At 25.9% G+C, this 17,164-nt stretch overlaps 1 protein-coding gene across 1 annotated transcript in view; it reads right to left on the bottom strand.

The window, feature by feature from the left end:
• Positions 1-16,255, bottom strand: part of LOC111626789 (latrophilin Cirl-like) — a 100,025-nt gene extending 83,770 nt beyond the window's left edge. Inside the window, exon 1 of the mRNA XM_023370292.1 lies at positions 15,862-16,255. The gene's annotated coding sequence lies outside the window, so the exon portion shown is untranslated. The remainder of the gene's footprint in view (positions 1-15,861) is intronic.
• Positions 16,256-17,164: the final 909 nt, after the last annotated feature.

Genomic DNA, 17,164 nt, shown 5'->3' with positions numbered 1-17,164 from the left:
AAGAATTTCTGTATATNTCTTTTAATTTATGATTCAACAGATGATATGATATTAAGAGATTACGCGATTCTTATGAATCTATGTGTATAGTGTTCTATGTTTAATATATTATATATAACTTAAGTTTATAAACGAAATTTTGTTCGCAACTTTATCAATAAATTATAAATTAAAATTACTATATCCTTTCTTCAAGTTTCTATTATAATATAGTTAGATCTTTATTCTAATATTATTTATTATTTATATATTTTAATAAAATCTTCTAAACTACATAAAATAATATAAACTTTACTCAATTACATTTAGAAATAAACATAAATCTTTATAGCACTAAAGAAAATTTTTTAGTCAAGAATGAAAGACATAAAAGGAAAAATACTTTTCAGAAATACAAAAGAACACTTTCAAGTATATAACTGAAGAAAGTCTAATAAAATCCAAAAAGAAAATTCTTAAAAATTCTCTTGAATGTAAGAATAATGTTCAAAAATCCTTTCTAGTTGATACGAAGTTATCAGATATAACACATTACTGGTTAAAAATTCAAAAAGCTACAAAAGTTATATCCAAGAATTGTAAAATTCTCTTCATATAACAAAGCTTCGACCAAGTAAAAGTTCCAAAAATAAATAAAAAAAAAATATAAAAAAGTCGAAACTAAACATATAATATGGAAATAAGAAATTTTAGATGATATGGTTGGTTACTGTAGATAAAACCTTCCAATATAAAATATAAGAAATAGGCATTTCATATTACTTTTTTCACCTTATATACTGTACTGTATATATAACCTATATATCTGTAAAATGTCAAAATTTGAAGCAATCGTAGTAGTAGAAAACATATTAAAAAATTGATATATCTCATAAACTTATATTTTGAACCAATTTAAGATGTGAGGAATTATGTATAGAAGAAATCGAAACGGAAACGACAGTATACAACTGATGGGCTGTTACTTCAGCACAGCAGGAGTAAACAAGATGAATTGCTGACCTTTAGGGACAGAAGTAGGTCTAGAGAACTAGAAAGTAACCACTAACTTGCTGATTTGGAAATGAGACAGAATGATTGAGAATCTTTCTAAAAGAAAACTTTTTCAAATCTCGACGGAGTTAGTATTCTACGTAATAGAAGAATTTCTGTATATTAAACAGTTGTTTTATTTATTAGGATTGTTATCATTTAAGTATTTTACTTTAAAATTTATTATAAATGTTTTTTTTTTTTTCGTGTTTAAATAACCTTCGTTGCCCTATTCAAAACATTGTCTTGAAGAGCATTTACGAATCGAGATCTCGTCTATCTCTTTCGTCTGTAAGAAAATCAATTTTTCTATAGACTAACAGAAATCTGTACTGGAACGTAAATTAAATTGTTTTTTTGAATTGTTAAAGAAGAAAATGACGCCTAACTTATACCATTTTCCATTGGAAATTTTTATACAATATTAAAATAAGACAATGTAATTACTAATCCTTTTTACCTCTATGACATTACTCTTATCAGTTTCTGTTTGTATTCTTGTCTACTTGGATCTTATTTATTAATAGAACTTACTGTATCGTGTAGTTTCTGATTAGAAAATAGAAGAGATCTTATTCAAAAGAAGACAAAACAAATTATATCTTATTAAGTCCTATTAATAAACAAGATCCAAGTAGACAAGGATACAAACAGAAATGTAAAGACATTTAACCCAATTCTTTATTCGTATTTTAATAAATTTAAATTAAAATCATAAAACATATATTTGAAAATTAAATATAAGCTCTATATTTACCGTGTCTTAATAGAAATTACCTTAAAATATTCAGTAAAAATATATTAAAATTTAACTAAGAATAAAGGTTTAACTATTCTTATTTAATAAATTTATTTAATTTTTACATATTCTTGTGGTCTATTTATAAAATGAATAATTATCTAAAATTATTCATAAAATAATTAAACAAACATATATATAAAAGGTTTATAAATTAGAAATAAGTTTATCAAAGAAACTAGGTAATTTATATACAACATTTGTTATTCAATTACAACTTATATTTGGGAATGTTGCTTAATTTTCTGTCTTATAATGACAGAGACTTATCTATAAATTTATATTAAATTTTTAGTCGTTTGCTTAGTGATAAATTAAGTAAATAATAGAATATAATGTAGGCCTAGTCTACAGTATATAAGTCATATATAGGGACTTACTGGAGTGAGTAAGAATTTTTAATCATCTTTTGAATAATTTTAAGGCATTGTTGTTGTTCATTAATAATAAAAAAAAGGAGAATATTAAAGAACACCGCTTAATCTAAAATTTAAGTTTTTTTCTTCTTTTAAATACTGTATTAAGGAATTATTTTTAATTAACTCATAACAACTTTTTTGTCAGCAAATTTCTCAATTTATAATTAACTTGTCACATTTCTAGCGATAAAAATTTATTAAAAAAATATTTTGTTCGATTTTTTTTTCTTCTATTTTTCCCGTCTTATAGATTATGTTAAAAAGATTTTTTTTAATTAATATCTTCAGATTAAATTAGAATTTATTGTGTAAACAATAGAAAAATGGGATTAAGAGAATTTACTGAAAGATTCTTTTATCGAAAGTAAATTCGTATCGAAAAGTTATTTTTATTTTTGTCTTGTAACGATATAAAAATTCTATAAGAACGAATTTTATAAACGATTTCAACTTTGAAAATCTTCAAAAACGTTCGATATATACCCACTTTTTTGATAGAAATATTATCAGCAACAAGTGATACAAACGAGAGTTTTCAAGTTACTTTTCTGTAAATATAAAGTTACAAAAATATTTTTATATTATTATAAATAAATCATGTTCAAAATACACTTTTGTATAGAGTTTATTTCTTTTTATTATCATCTTCAATGGATAAAAAAAAAAAAAAGATTGTCCATATTACATTTTTATTACTATTCTAATTTCTTTTACAAGTTGCAGTTACTTTCTTTAGGAAATTTAAGTGCTCTATATCTTTAAAAGAAGATGCTCAATCAGCAACTTCTTAGAAATATTCAATAGAATAAAGGAAAAAAACCTGGAGGATACCCGATCATAGATCATCAATCAACAACTTCTAAGAATTGAAAATACAATTGAAGAAAAAAATAATAATAATAATAAAGATTTCTATCTTGGAAAAAAAAAAATGCAACGAATACTTCAATACAGATGTGGATATCTATAAATATATTCTATCTTCTTTTCATCTTCAAATAATAATTCTCTCAGCAGGGAAAAACTGAAGAAAGCATAATGTACAGTAAACTTAAGAATGACTTCTTAGCAAATGTTCAACGATATCAATTGGAACACTGCCATTATTAAAAGAGGAAAAATAATATAGTATGAAAGGAAAAAAAACTTTTTCCTTCGACTGGGAATTCTCCACTTTAGATGAAAAGACAACTTTGACGTTGATTTGTTTTCTTAAACTTTACTTTACCTCATATCAAATGCTACACGTGATGGATTATATACGAGGTTTATTTATACAGTTTCCTATTCCTTAATGTGTAGAATAATGAATTTAAAAAGTTTTTATAAAATTATAATTAAGAATAATTTTTTTATCGAGGAATCAGTCTTATTTTAAAATAATTTAAAAATATAATAATTCTACTAGAAATCCGCATGAATAAGTCATATTATCTATACGAAAATAAGAGAATCGTAGCTTGATTACGTTAAAGATAAATGTTAAAATTGATGAAGGAAATAGAGTGAAAAAAAGAATAAAATCATTAAATTACTGGATATCATTTTTTTTAAATATATAAATTACAATTCAACTCAAATTTTCAACAATTCTTTCTTCCCTCTTTCTTTTTTAATAACTATAATAACGATAATAAAAAGAAGACATCTAAATTATATCCGTTCAAAAGCTTAATTTTAAAATAAAATGCAATATTTCGTGAGTAAAAAATATTTGCTTTATATAAATAGTTTAGAAGAACAAAGAAAATTGGTTCATTTATTTGATGTCAAGATCTCGTCTTTGGTGATGTAGTGCTTTGGTATTTTACAGATAGCCTTTACAGGTGAGGTTTCCCAACAGGTATACTTGATTGCGTTAAAACGAAATTAAAAGACACCGTATAGCTACTTTCTTATTAAATTATTAACAAGAAATACCTTGTCGAGTAGGGTATATAAAAGAAAATCGTTTCCATTATAGCCAAAGAATTGGATTATCTACCGGACAGAGTAATTTACTAAAGTATTCCGATATAAACATCATTGTATAGCCTTATCTATTTAATATAAATGTAAAAGTCAGCTATTTTTATCTGGAATGCGTTGCACGGATTTACAAGTAAATTTAAGTGAAAGAAATATGTCAAATAAATGTCCAATTCAGTAAAATACTAGAAATAGATCATTAGTTTTATCATTATAAAAGTAAGTGTTTTCNTCCCTTTTAAAAATCTTGTGGACAGTCCTAGTTGACACTGATCATATTTTGATTTTAAACTAGTAATATTACCCATTACTTTCGAGTATTAGATGCTTGACTGATACTTGTTTGCTCAATATTAGTTACTTAGATACTCTATAGAAGATAATGGATATTGAATAGATAGTAATGAATAGTTACTACTTGAATCAAATATCATATTTGGAATGTCTATTCAGTAGAATTTCATTGTGTTCATGCTCTTACTTAGTTAGACATTGTAGTAGTAGTTCTTGGTTGTTATTTAATTTTTTTTTAAATATATAAATTACAATTCAACTCAAATTTTCAACAATTCTTTCTTCCCTCTTTCTTTTTTAATAACTATAATAACGATAATAAAAAGAAGACATCTAAATTATATCCGTTCAAAAGCTTAATTTTAAAATAAAATGCAATATTTCGTGAGTAAAAAATATTTGCTTTATATAAATAGTTTAGAAGAACAAAGAAAATTGGTTCATTTATTTGATGTCAAGATCTCGTCTTTGGTGATGTAGTGCTTTGGTATTTTACAGATAGCCTTTACAGGTGAGGTTTCCCAACAGGTATACTTGATTGCGTTAAAACGAAATTAAAAGACACCGTATAGCTACTTTCTTATTAAATTATTAACAAGAAATACCTTGTCGAGTAGGGTATATAAAAGAAAATCGTTTCCATTATAGCCAAAGAATTGGATTATCTACCGGACAGAGTAATTTACTAAAGTATTCCGATATAAACATCATTGTATAGCCTTATCTATTTAATATAAATGTAAAAGTCAGCTATTTTTATCTGGAATGCGTTGCACGGATTTACAAGTAAATTTAAGTGAAAGAAATATGTCAAATAAATGTCCAATTCAGTAAAATACTAGAAATAGATCATTAGTTTTATCATTATAAAAGTAAGTGTTTTCTCTTCTCTTCGGATGCATGCTATTTCTTTACAGATCATCACGTATAATCGTTCAAGAATCATAATAAAAATTTATTACATTCGCTTGAAATGTTTATTTATATAGGCTATATCAGTTATATATTTAATGCTCGTATAATAATAATAATAATAATAAAGATTTCTATCTTGGAAAAAAAAAAATGCAACGAATACTTCAATACAGATGTGGATATCTATAAATATATTCTATCTTCTTTTCATCTTCAAATAATAATTCTCTCAGCAGGGAAAAACTGAAGAAAGCATAATGTACAGTAAACTTAAGAATGACTTCTTAGCAAATGTTCAACGATATCAATTGGAACACTGCCATTATTAAAAGAGGAAAAATAATATAGTATGAAAGGAAAAAAAACTTTTTCCTTCGACTGGGAATTCTCCACTTTAGATGAAAAGACAACTTTGACGTTGATTTGTTTTCTTAAACTTTACTTTACCTCATATCAAATGCTACACGTGATGGATTATATACGAGGTTTATTTATACAGTTTCCTATTCCTTAATGTGTAGAATAATGAATTTAAAAAGTTTTTATAAAATTATAATTAAGAATAATTTTTTTATCGAGGAATCAGTCTTATTTTAAAATAATTTAAAAATATAATAATTCTACTAGAAATCCGCATGAATAAGTCATATTATCTATACGAAAATAAGAGAATCGTAGCTTGATTACGTTAAAGATAAATGTTAAAATTGATGAAGGAAATAGAGTGAAAAAAAGAATAAAATCATTAAATTACTGGATATCATTTTTTTTTAAATATATAAATTACAATTCAACTCAAATTTTCAACAATTCTTTCTTCCCTCTTTCTTTTTTAATAACTATAATAACGATAATAAAAAGAAGACATCTAAATTATATCCGTTCAAAAGCTTAATTTTAAAATAAAATGCAATATTTCGTGAGTAAAAAATATTTGCTTTATATAAATAGTTTAGAAGAACAAAGAAAATTGGTTCATTTATTTGATGTCAAGATCTCGTCTTTGGTGATGTAGTGCTTTGGTATTTTACAGATAGCCTTTACAGGTGAGGTTTCCCAACAGGTATACTTGATTGCGTTAAAACGAAATTAAAAGACACCGTATAGCTACTTTCTTATTAAATTATTAACAAGAAATACCTTGTCGAGTAGGGTATATAAAAGAAAATCGTTTCCATTATAGCCAAAGAATTGGATTATCTACCGGACAGAGTAATTTACTAAAGTATTCCGATATAAACATCATTGTATAGCCTTATCTATTTAATATAAATGTAAAAGTCAGCTATTTTTATCTGGAATGCGTTGCACGGATTTACAAGTAAATTTAAGTGAAAGAAATATGTCAAATAAATGTCCAATTCAGTAAAATACTAGAAATAGATCATTAGTTTTATCATTATAAAAGTAAGTGTTTTCTCTTCTCTTCGGATGCATGCTATTTCTTTACAGATCATCACGTATAATCGTTCAAGAATCATAATAAAAATTTATTACATTCGCTTGAAATGTTTATTTATATAGGCTATATCAGTTATATATTTAATGCTCGTATAATAATAATAATAATTACATCATAAAATTTGATTTTATATAACTGAAAAATACATTTTATTTCTAAAGTTTCTAGATAATTTTTGTGTTTTATTATAGAATATTTTAGAATAAACAAACTTATAAATTATTAAAAAAAAAAAATCCCAAGTTTCGTAAAATAAGTATACGAATTGAAAAAAAAATCGTTTAAAATTAAAATTCAGTGATAAAAAAAACTTTAAAAATTGAATCAATTTTCAAACAATTTAAATCTTTTGAATAGAAATGTCTATATTTAGCATAGATAACGAAAAAGTGTGTTGTTCTTCAGCATTTTGCATTAAGTACTGCAGATGAGGAGGCAAGTATAAGGTGTGTTGAGTCTGCACCAGTCTCACCAGTCAGACGAGTTTTCAGCACAAAAATAATTAATACCTGTTGGCTGAGTCCTGGAGATATCACGAAGCCATGGGGGAAGACCGTGTATAAAATTACCAAAATTAAACTATGCCTATACATAACCACATGGATAACAATTAGATCGCTAGACCTCCTGCGTGCACTCACCTGAGGCCACTTTTCTGCTTTTGCTTTAATATACGTAGAACGAGATACGTGTTACCATTATTGCTTTATACTAATCGTTTTCAATATCCTGTACAATGTATTTTTTTTTTTATTGTTATTATTTTATTCCTTATAATTATTGTGCGTGATCGCTTTTTGATAAATTGTTTGGCGATTCGAGAATTTTTATCATTAATTTTTTTTTAAACAAAAATTTCTATGCCAGATTTGAAGGGTTTAGAGGAATTCATCAAATGTTATCACTTAAATTTATAAATAGTTACGTGAATCGTTCAAAAAGAATCCTCCAAGAGGTCAAAACAATTTGTAACTAATGATAATTTGTAACCATTTGAAGTAGCTTCAGTTATATAAACCAATACACGAAACATTCGACTTCCAGCTACACTATATTCCTTCTTAGAAAGTTGTTGGTTATTATACTAGAATTCCTTATCTTAAATGGAAGAGCTATAGGCCAAAACATTCCTAAACTTAAAGTTTGTCGTTGTAAAAATTCGGCATTCATAAGAATATATAAAAGAATTTAAGCATCAAACTTCAGTACTTAAAGTAAGCATTGAACTAAAATGTGTATGTAGTGAAAGATTTTACTCTGAGTCAGTTCATTTAATCAATGTACTGAATCAATTCACAGCTAATGGCTGCATGCCGAGCAGACAACTCTTCTAAATGAATAAGTTTAAAATGTCGAAGTTTTTCTTAAAACATTGTAAATACATTAAAGTAGTAAATCGCTTTAATATTTGCTACTTCTAGGAACAAATTTTTAGTAAACAACTAACGGTTGACTCATCAAAAATAATAGGTCTATATAAAATACTTATCTGCATGCACACAATAGAAAACTGACTCATCTAAAACATGCCAATGTATTCTATTCTATAGGAAAATTTAACAAAAGAATAACAAAAAATAATCGTTAATATTTTATCAATCTTTCTAATAATTGAAGTACTGGTTCAACAATCGGAGCTTAATACATGTGCCTATATAATCTACAACATTTACTGTTCACTAGGGAATATGAAGTTCTCCTATCAGGTTATGGTTTATTTAAACAGTTCGGATTTTATGTATCCATCAGTGTATAAGTGCGTGCTCAGTAACACAACGTCGAAACTACAGTTTACACTTATGCCACTAGTCAAAAGGGTCAAGTGGAGTCTTGCGTGTACCAATAAACGCACTTATTATTGACGCAAATGCATATTCTTTATTATTTTTTTTCCAATAAAAATCATAAATATATTATTCTAAATTAATATTCTTATTGACTTAATGTTGTAGTAACGTATTATTAAAGAAATGTATAAACAAAAACTCGAATTGTTCTTTGAGGAATATCTAACGGTATTTGTAACGAATTTTTTAAAACAAAAACAAAAATTATTTCAACGAAATATAAAACTTGGTCTTTTGTTTTGGTAAATTATAGTATTGTGTATAAGTTAACAATAGAAATCGATAGTCCTTACCAGTTCCTATTGTACGTTTCACGTGGGGTCAATTTAAAGTCAAAGTTGATTCGAGTAAAGTCTTTAGACTTTTATTTTTTTCTTTATAAACTTTTAAATTTATAAATTTTTATTTAAATTAGCAAAATTTGGTTTCTCATTTCGTTCCCAACTCAGAAAAAAACGCATTATTATAAACAATACTGAGTTGAACTTAATTTAAAATAAAAATTTTATAAAAGGAAATTGATACTCATTGTTACGAGTATAATTAAATTACGATCATTTTTTATTCATTTAAATTCAGCAGAAAACAAAAAAAAAAGCTTACAATATGAGTAAAAGTATATTATATGAAGGAGATACATTATATGCAATTAATATTACACCTTTATTAATACGAACCTCTTTATTAAATAAATATTATCGATATACGTATAAAATTCTAGATAATTTTAGAATTATATTTCAGGCAATTTGTATGAGGAAATTATATATATTAAACGAATAATGTTTGCTAAATTTATTCCTATTAGAATCGGTACAAGATCTCAATTTATCTTCTAAATTAGCAAAAAAATATTTGAGTATATGACCAACAATAAACATCACTTTTATTTTAAGAATAATAAAACAAACGAGATTTTTGCATGATATCATTCAATGTAAATTAAAAAAAAACCCAAGATTTTTCTAAATTATGAGCCTATCGATTTAGAATCATAAACTAAATTTTTTTTCTTTTTTTAATCGATTTTTTAATACTTGTTTCAAGCAATACTATTGTGTATTGTGTGACCCCTTCAACCTGGCATATGGATCTATTGTAACCTAATACAATATAGTAGACCAGATGTATTTTACAAAGAGGCAGAGGTAAAACATTGAAACTTGAAGTTATTATTTTAAACTGAATACGTTCGTTTAGACAGAATAACATTACATAAGAATTAAGAATATATATTTTAAAAAAATTTCTATTAATATTTAATAAGATACTGTTTTAAAATTTAATGATTTTTTACTTTAGGCCACGTATATTTACTTAAGATAATAAATTATTAGTTTTATTTATATATATATAGGCCTATATATTAATTTTTGAACTTTTAGCAAATCGTTTCTTCTTATTTTGCATTTAATACACTTTAATTTACCATTTAAATCAATTAAAACGAAAAGTTTTAATGAAGTGTAACTTAAATAAAACTAAAATTAATTAAATAAACAATGAATCGAAATCGTCTCTTAAAAGTTGTAAGTAAAATATATTTAAGACGATTAAAAATTCATGAATTAAAGTATTAATTTCATTCATTCATAAATTTCCAAAGCTTCCAATCTACATAATTACGTATACGCTTCTACGATTCACAGTGTAAACGATCACTAGAATAACACCCGTTAGATTTATATCGAAAATTGCGGTAACATAAAATCGGGACTTCACTAAACACACAGTAAACAACAGTAACAATATCACATTATTGTATGTTATAAAGTATTGTACGTAATAGGCCAAATACCCGTAGATATATATTTGTTTATATTCTCACTATAACTATTTGCTACCCGACTTGTTGTATTAGATCATAACAAAATTTACTAGTTTGATAAACTAAATAAGCCAATCGAAAGTTATCCGGCGTTGAACACTGACAGCTTTATAACCTTGTTTGACCATAGTTGGTTCAAATAACTCAGACAATGATGGCAAGTTTAGTTTAGGATAGTAGATTACGGACAGACATAAACTTAGTTGGATGACGAGTTTGTGGTGAACTTTACATTTGGATTTGGTACCCACCGGAACATTTGATACAATCTTTGTTATTGTTGAAATGGGCCGCTTATCGTCTACTTTGATATCATCTTTTATTATTACTACGGATCATTTAAAGCGATTTTATCAGCCACAATTTAATTGTATCAAAAGTTTATATTTCTAATTAATAATTCGTGAATATTCTCATAGATTTTTTAATGAAATTAATTATTATTATTATTAATCTAAATGCTTTTATATAAATATTTTAAGTAAACATACAATGAATTTTAACATAAATTAAAAAGTCAATTTATAAAATTTACAATTGAAAAGATCAATAAAATTAAAATGAATTTTAAATTTAATAATAAAATAATAATAATAAAAAAACTTTAAAATGTATTAATGGGAAATTCGTCCTGGCGAATTGTCAAAACGTTCCACTCATCAAAAGATCCCAACGTAACTGTGATAGAACCTCTATTATAATGAAANATATTTTTTTTTCTATAAATAATTCAAATACACGTAATTAATTATAGCTAAAAAAAAATAATTTTTTTCGAAATGACTCACTCTTTATCCTTCCTTTATCAAAAGAAAACTAAGCAAAATATATTCAATTAAATTTTCCTTTTTAAAATAATGTATCCATACTAAATCAAATTTTTATAAACATTTAATTTGTTTTTGAAATATACTTACAAATTGATTAAAAATTTATTCATAAAAAGAGAATTAAAGAATTTATTTGAATAATATAACCATTTCTAATCAGTTTAAAAGCATAGAATCGTTTGATATTTGCATGAAAAATATTATTGTATCGAGTCTTTCAATAGCCAAAAGTTAAACAAAATAAAAAAAGAGATTTTATAGGGTTAAAGTTCATCCAATATATAGCACGACAGCCAGTTTAATTGAGAAAACAAATAGCCTATATATACGTATATATTATCGATGTGTAGATATTTTAAGAATCTGCAGATGTTATTAATTAGTTTTAATTAAAAGTTTAATAAAGAAGGAGAGTTTTCTATTATTAAAGAATGAACTTTGACTTAATATAATTTCCCCCTGAAACTTCTCCAAAAGCTTTAGTTATTGACTAAATTATTCTTCTATTTTAAATTTTCTAAATGTAATTTAAAATTAAATTAAAATGCATTTACTAGATAAGAGAATATTATTAATATTTTATTAGTAATAAATATCTCAATAAGTGAAAATATTTATCTATTAATTAAACAAATATTTATTCGAATAAGTTTGAAATTAATTGTATTTTATTATTGTAATATATTAATAAACTATTCAATAAGCTTATTAAAAATTTCCTCTTTTAGATTTATTTTAATGGACTTTTCAATATGTTTATTTTCACTTACGGGTCATTCGATTTAATGCTTTTAAATTGGCCTTTCTCCCTCTTTTAATATGATAAAGATCGAGCAAAAAAAAAAATGTGATTTTCTTTGTTTTATTTGAGCATTTCACACGATTACTTATGCTCGTACGGCCATAAAATTGAAACCTTCGGGCCTAAAACTTAATTTACATTGTACGAGTTCTTTTAAATTTATTAAACATTGTCTTAATTTATTATCATCCTCATTAACAAGTATATTCAATTAGATCTACATTCGAAAATTTAATGCTATAAATAGTTAAACTTGAACGATTTATTTTAATAAAAGCCAGACACTCGAATTTCTGATCAAAATTTATAATTTTGAAACCTCATAAATGTATAATAAACTTTATGTTATTGGTAGCTATCGCATCATTTCCTTCTTTACTGGGTTATAATTCAAAATCATCCGAAACAATGAAGATCTGAACGTTATTTATCATTTTATTTTCTATTCACGGGTCTTTAATGCAATAACTTTTAATTATCATTCTCTTTCTGTCGTAAATTTCACTTTTATTTAAACGACTACTCGGTAAAACAGTTTAAAATTGTATTATTATAAAATATATGAGTTGCGTATCGATGTAAGCGGTGTTTTATCATACAAAACTATATTATTTCTCCTTCTTTTCCATTATTATATTGTCCTATTATCTTAAATTAAGTGTAATTTTGCTGTTAGAACAAGTTTGTTACTTTACATCGAAATGCTAAATACGCTTGTTAATAATTAAAAAAAAAAAAAGGAATCTGTGTTACTTAGTAGTTAATTATAATACAACTCCTTGTTTAATAGTTCATTTAATTAATAATTCATCTTTTATAAACTAGTTGTATACATTTCAATTGTAATTAGAGCCAAACCTGAAAGAGAAACATCAAAAGTTACGAAACTGTTATTTACCGAACCCATATAATTTCCTCTTAAATAAAGGGCTAAAATAATGCTTACTAAAAGCAATGGCTCACCATTCGACCTTCCAATGCATCTGGGGCATAAAGTATCGACCATGTAGCTCCATCTGTCAATATTAGTGAAACTCATATCCAGACAGGTCGGATCTTGGCCTACTGAAGGATTATCTATCGACATTTATATATTAGCCACTGTTCTAGCCCCTTGTAATAATCAATTACCTAAAGAATACGAGTTTATGTCGCAGAGTTCTTTTCTAAAGATAACCAAAAGACACACATAATGCATAATCCTACGTTGTTGTTTACTTCTTTATCGAAAACAATTAAGGGATGAAGATATATCGATGATGCTTAGAGTAGGTAAGAGTATTCTGATAGATAGGGGTGTTCTATTCTTGCAATTCGATACTTAGACCTTTTTAGTATCTGATCCTGTTCTGTTGTTAAAACAAGCGTAGCAAATATCTTAATAGGCCTCAATAGGGTTGCCTATAGCATAAAGATAAACTAAACGGAAACGAATGATATTTAAAAATGAAATCTACTCTTTTAATCTTCTCTACAATTTCCAATCGTGGCCTAAAAATCAGCAATTTTTTCATTATTTAAAAATAGAAGAATGCAATACAAATGTCTAAAATATATATAAAAGCAATGGATTATTAAATATAATTAATAATTGTTTATAAAATTAATCATTTATTTTAGTAGTGAAGGAGGAAAATATCGTTACCTCGTCCGTCATAAAGCATCGATTGAATGTGCAACGCAGGAAGAATCTGCCTAAGGCATATCTTGTTTACTTACTATGATTCTGTTTCATTTTTAAGAGTTTTATATATAAATAAATAAATAAATAGTTCTTGAATAATCTTTAGATTTTGTACCTCTTTCATATTCAATACTTTAAATTAATTACGAAAGAATAAAAATATTAATTTTTATAAGAAAAATAAATGATTTAAAAGCTTCATTTCAAGACTACGAGTTTCGGCTTTTAATAAACTGTTTACATAATTTATATTTTTAGATCTTTAAAATGTTTGAAAGAGAAAAAATAAATAAAAAAAATAATGCTTATCCGATTATAAATATAAGAGTAAAAGTAACAGTAAGAAATTATTTATTTTCATTTATAATTAATATAATANATAGTAAATATAATAAATTTATTATATATAGTATTTTAAGAAATTAAAACGCAAAATTTAACAAAAATAAATTATTTATAAAATTTAAAAACAGTAAAATATTAAGAAATTTTGATTTATTTAAAGGATTTACGATTGTAATTTTTATAGTAACATAAATAAAATAGAATTTCTCTTTATAATTTATACACTTTTAAAGAATCGGATCTGTTTTAAACTCGTAGTGCGAGAGTAAATTACCTGATGAATATATCAAAGGCACACAACATAAGTTCTTTTAGAAAAGCATTACACATTCAAGACGATAACTATATCTATGCAAATTGCAACTGAATGTACGCTCTCAACCATAAACTGTACTACAATCCCGTACAACCGATCCCGAACGAGCAACAACTGAATTCCTCTTCACCATTCTCTAAATTAATAACAAGAAAGAATAATATTTCGTAAAGCAATTTAAAGAGTAAACGTTCAAACGATAAACACAATACCAAGCTATATTTTTCCATCTGGAACGGAAAATGAGCTATAACTTTCACGAAATGTTATTCCTAGAGGATAAATATTAGCAGCCAGAAGACAGCTGAATAAACATGGCCTGAAACATCCGCAAATGTCTCATAAAAGATTATTTTTTATTCAATAAAATTTTTTTGAATAAAGCAAAATAAAAAACAAGACTAACAGAGTTCTGTTCTTCCATAAGTTCGAATCTTTTCAGCTTTATTTAGGAATGTTTTAGGCTCGTGTTAGCATCTGTTTGAAACATCCTATTGAAAAAGATGGAAAGTTTAACCTGACTTATTTACTAAACAACTTTAGGTAGGTGTATTTAGGCCGGCATGAATGTTAGCAAACAAAGGTTAGAAGAATTTCTATTGTTACCTGTTCGTGTTCGTGCCAGGCCTAGTTTTGACTCGTTTATTCGTGTTTGAAAGGAAGGTCAACCAGATTTTCCCTAATAAGATTTAGGTGCATGTATCAAGAGAAAACTAAAAGTTTTTGACTCAATGTCCTGGATACATTTAATACCATTATAAACTGTCACGTTGATAAGGATAAATTTTACAAGTTAGACGTTTAAAATTAAATTCCGGTTTACATAAACACGAATTTTAATATGAGAGAAAAAGTTTTTTTTTCTTTTGAAATTTTCTATTGCGTTCACGTAAACAAGCGTTAGAATTTCTATAAAGGTAAAGAGTAATAACCGGTGTATTTTCTTTATCAATTATTTATATTCATCTCTTGCAATTTTCTCATGATTTGTAGTTCCGTACGAGAATAGTCGATTTTATATTCTTTCAACACCGACGATGTGCAAAATTCCAACGAACAAAGACATCCTAAATCAAGCTTAATTGCTGTAGACATACCAAACATCCGAACTGGTTGTTTCGTGTGTACTGCTCCTAACAGACATTGTCCAGACTTGGGACCTTCGAAGGTCCTATTGTATGAATACCTCACGGGGGCCTCCTGACAGAACTAACAACGAGAAACCACCTAGTAGCAAGTAGCACATCGCTATTTATCTCCAAACTTTTAGAAAGTTAAAAAAAAAAAAAAAGAAAAACTATACTAAATCGAAAAACATACCTGAGTTACGAAGAGGGCCGTTTTCATCCAACTATAAATTTATAGAAAATCCATTTGTAGAGAGGCACGTTAGCAAAATTCCAAAACTCTCACATACACAAATGACTCATAAACCCAAAAAAATTTGAACTTTGAATTTTGGATGATGATGCGCTTCCTACCGAGTCAGAGTCATAGGACACTATGCAGTGGGTCTCTCGTTTCAGAGACTCCAACCGGCAAAATCGACTCTCAACTCCCGAGCCCTCAGCTTATTGGTTACTCGATCTGAGCTGCCGGCTAGTCACACAACTATGCCACCTTGTGACTGACTCTCGAACCAACATACAGGTGATTGTCGTCACCGTTTTACCTGAACTTCGACAAAAACTATTTTACAGCGATACTTTCTTGCTACTGTAAGCATACAACATAAATACAGTTCGTTGTAAACAACGGTGTAAGAGAATAAAAAATATATCCAATTTCTATAATAATAAACGAATAAAAATCATTTTATTTCTTTAATAAATCTTTAATAACCGAAATATTCCATTTTTCTAATAATTATTTCACATAATTACATTACAAATACAGTAATAAATAATGTAAATAATAAACAAGCGTGCTTACTCTAACAAGGAAAAAAAACTGTTCTACTTTTATAATAATTTTCTACATTAAAAAATAATTTAATTTAAAAAAAATTTTATATATATGTTTATAATTACATATAATTAATACCATTGTAGCACAGATTAACATATATATATATTTGTTGTATGACATTAGGGGTACAATGTGTGTGAAGATAAATATATCAATAGATATATTCTATTTCTCACAATATTTTATATTTATCTAAGAAATTATTTCGAAATTATGATCTATTTGATTGATAAAAATAATGGAAATAGATTAAGATTTCTTTTCTATTTCTTTATTACTATAGAAGTATTTTGTGAACTCAGGAAATTGTGTCTCGTTTCTATCAGACTATTCAGTAATTTAAACCAAGATACAGATCGGTATTTTGAACAAGTTTCGCTTTCTGAATATCGTATGTCCTTAATAGACCTCGTTTACGTCATGCATGTGCACCCAAGTTTCAATCATGCATAAAGAAAACTTGATATTTTTATAGTGGGTCGAGGACCCATATTTCTCTTTATATTGTTCTCTTCTACTATCTTCTTTTATAATTTATCTAGCAGTTTATACGGTAATAAGTCTATTGTGTGTAAAAAAATGACTATAGATAATGACATTTATTATTATTATTATTATTATTATTTTCTCTCGCTTATAAATTAAAAAAAAATTT

Source organism: Centruroides sculpturatus, unplaced genomic scaffold, assembly GCF_000671375.1.
Source record: "Centruroides sculpturatus isolate CEXI.00-Female unplaced genomic scaffold, Cexi_2.0 scaffold388, whole genome shotgun sequence".
NCBI classification, from domain to species: domain Eukaryota; kingdom Metazoa; phylum Arthropoda; class Arachnida; order Scorpiones; family Buthidae; genus Centruroides; species Centruroides sculpturatus.
Note: the sequence above shows the minus strand (reverse complement) of the source record. Positions and strands in the feature narration are given on the sequence as shown.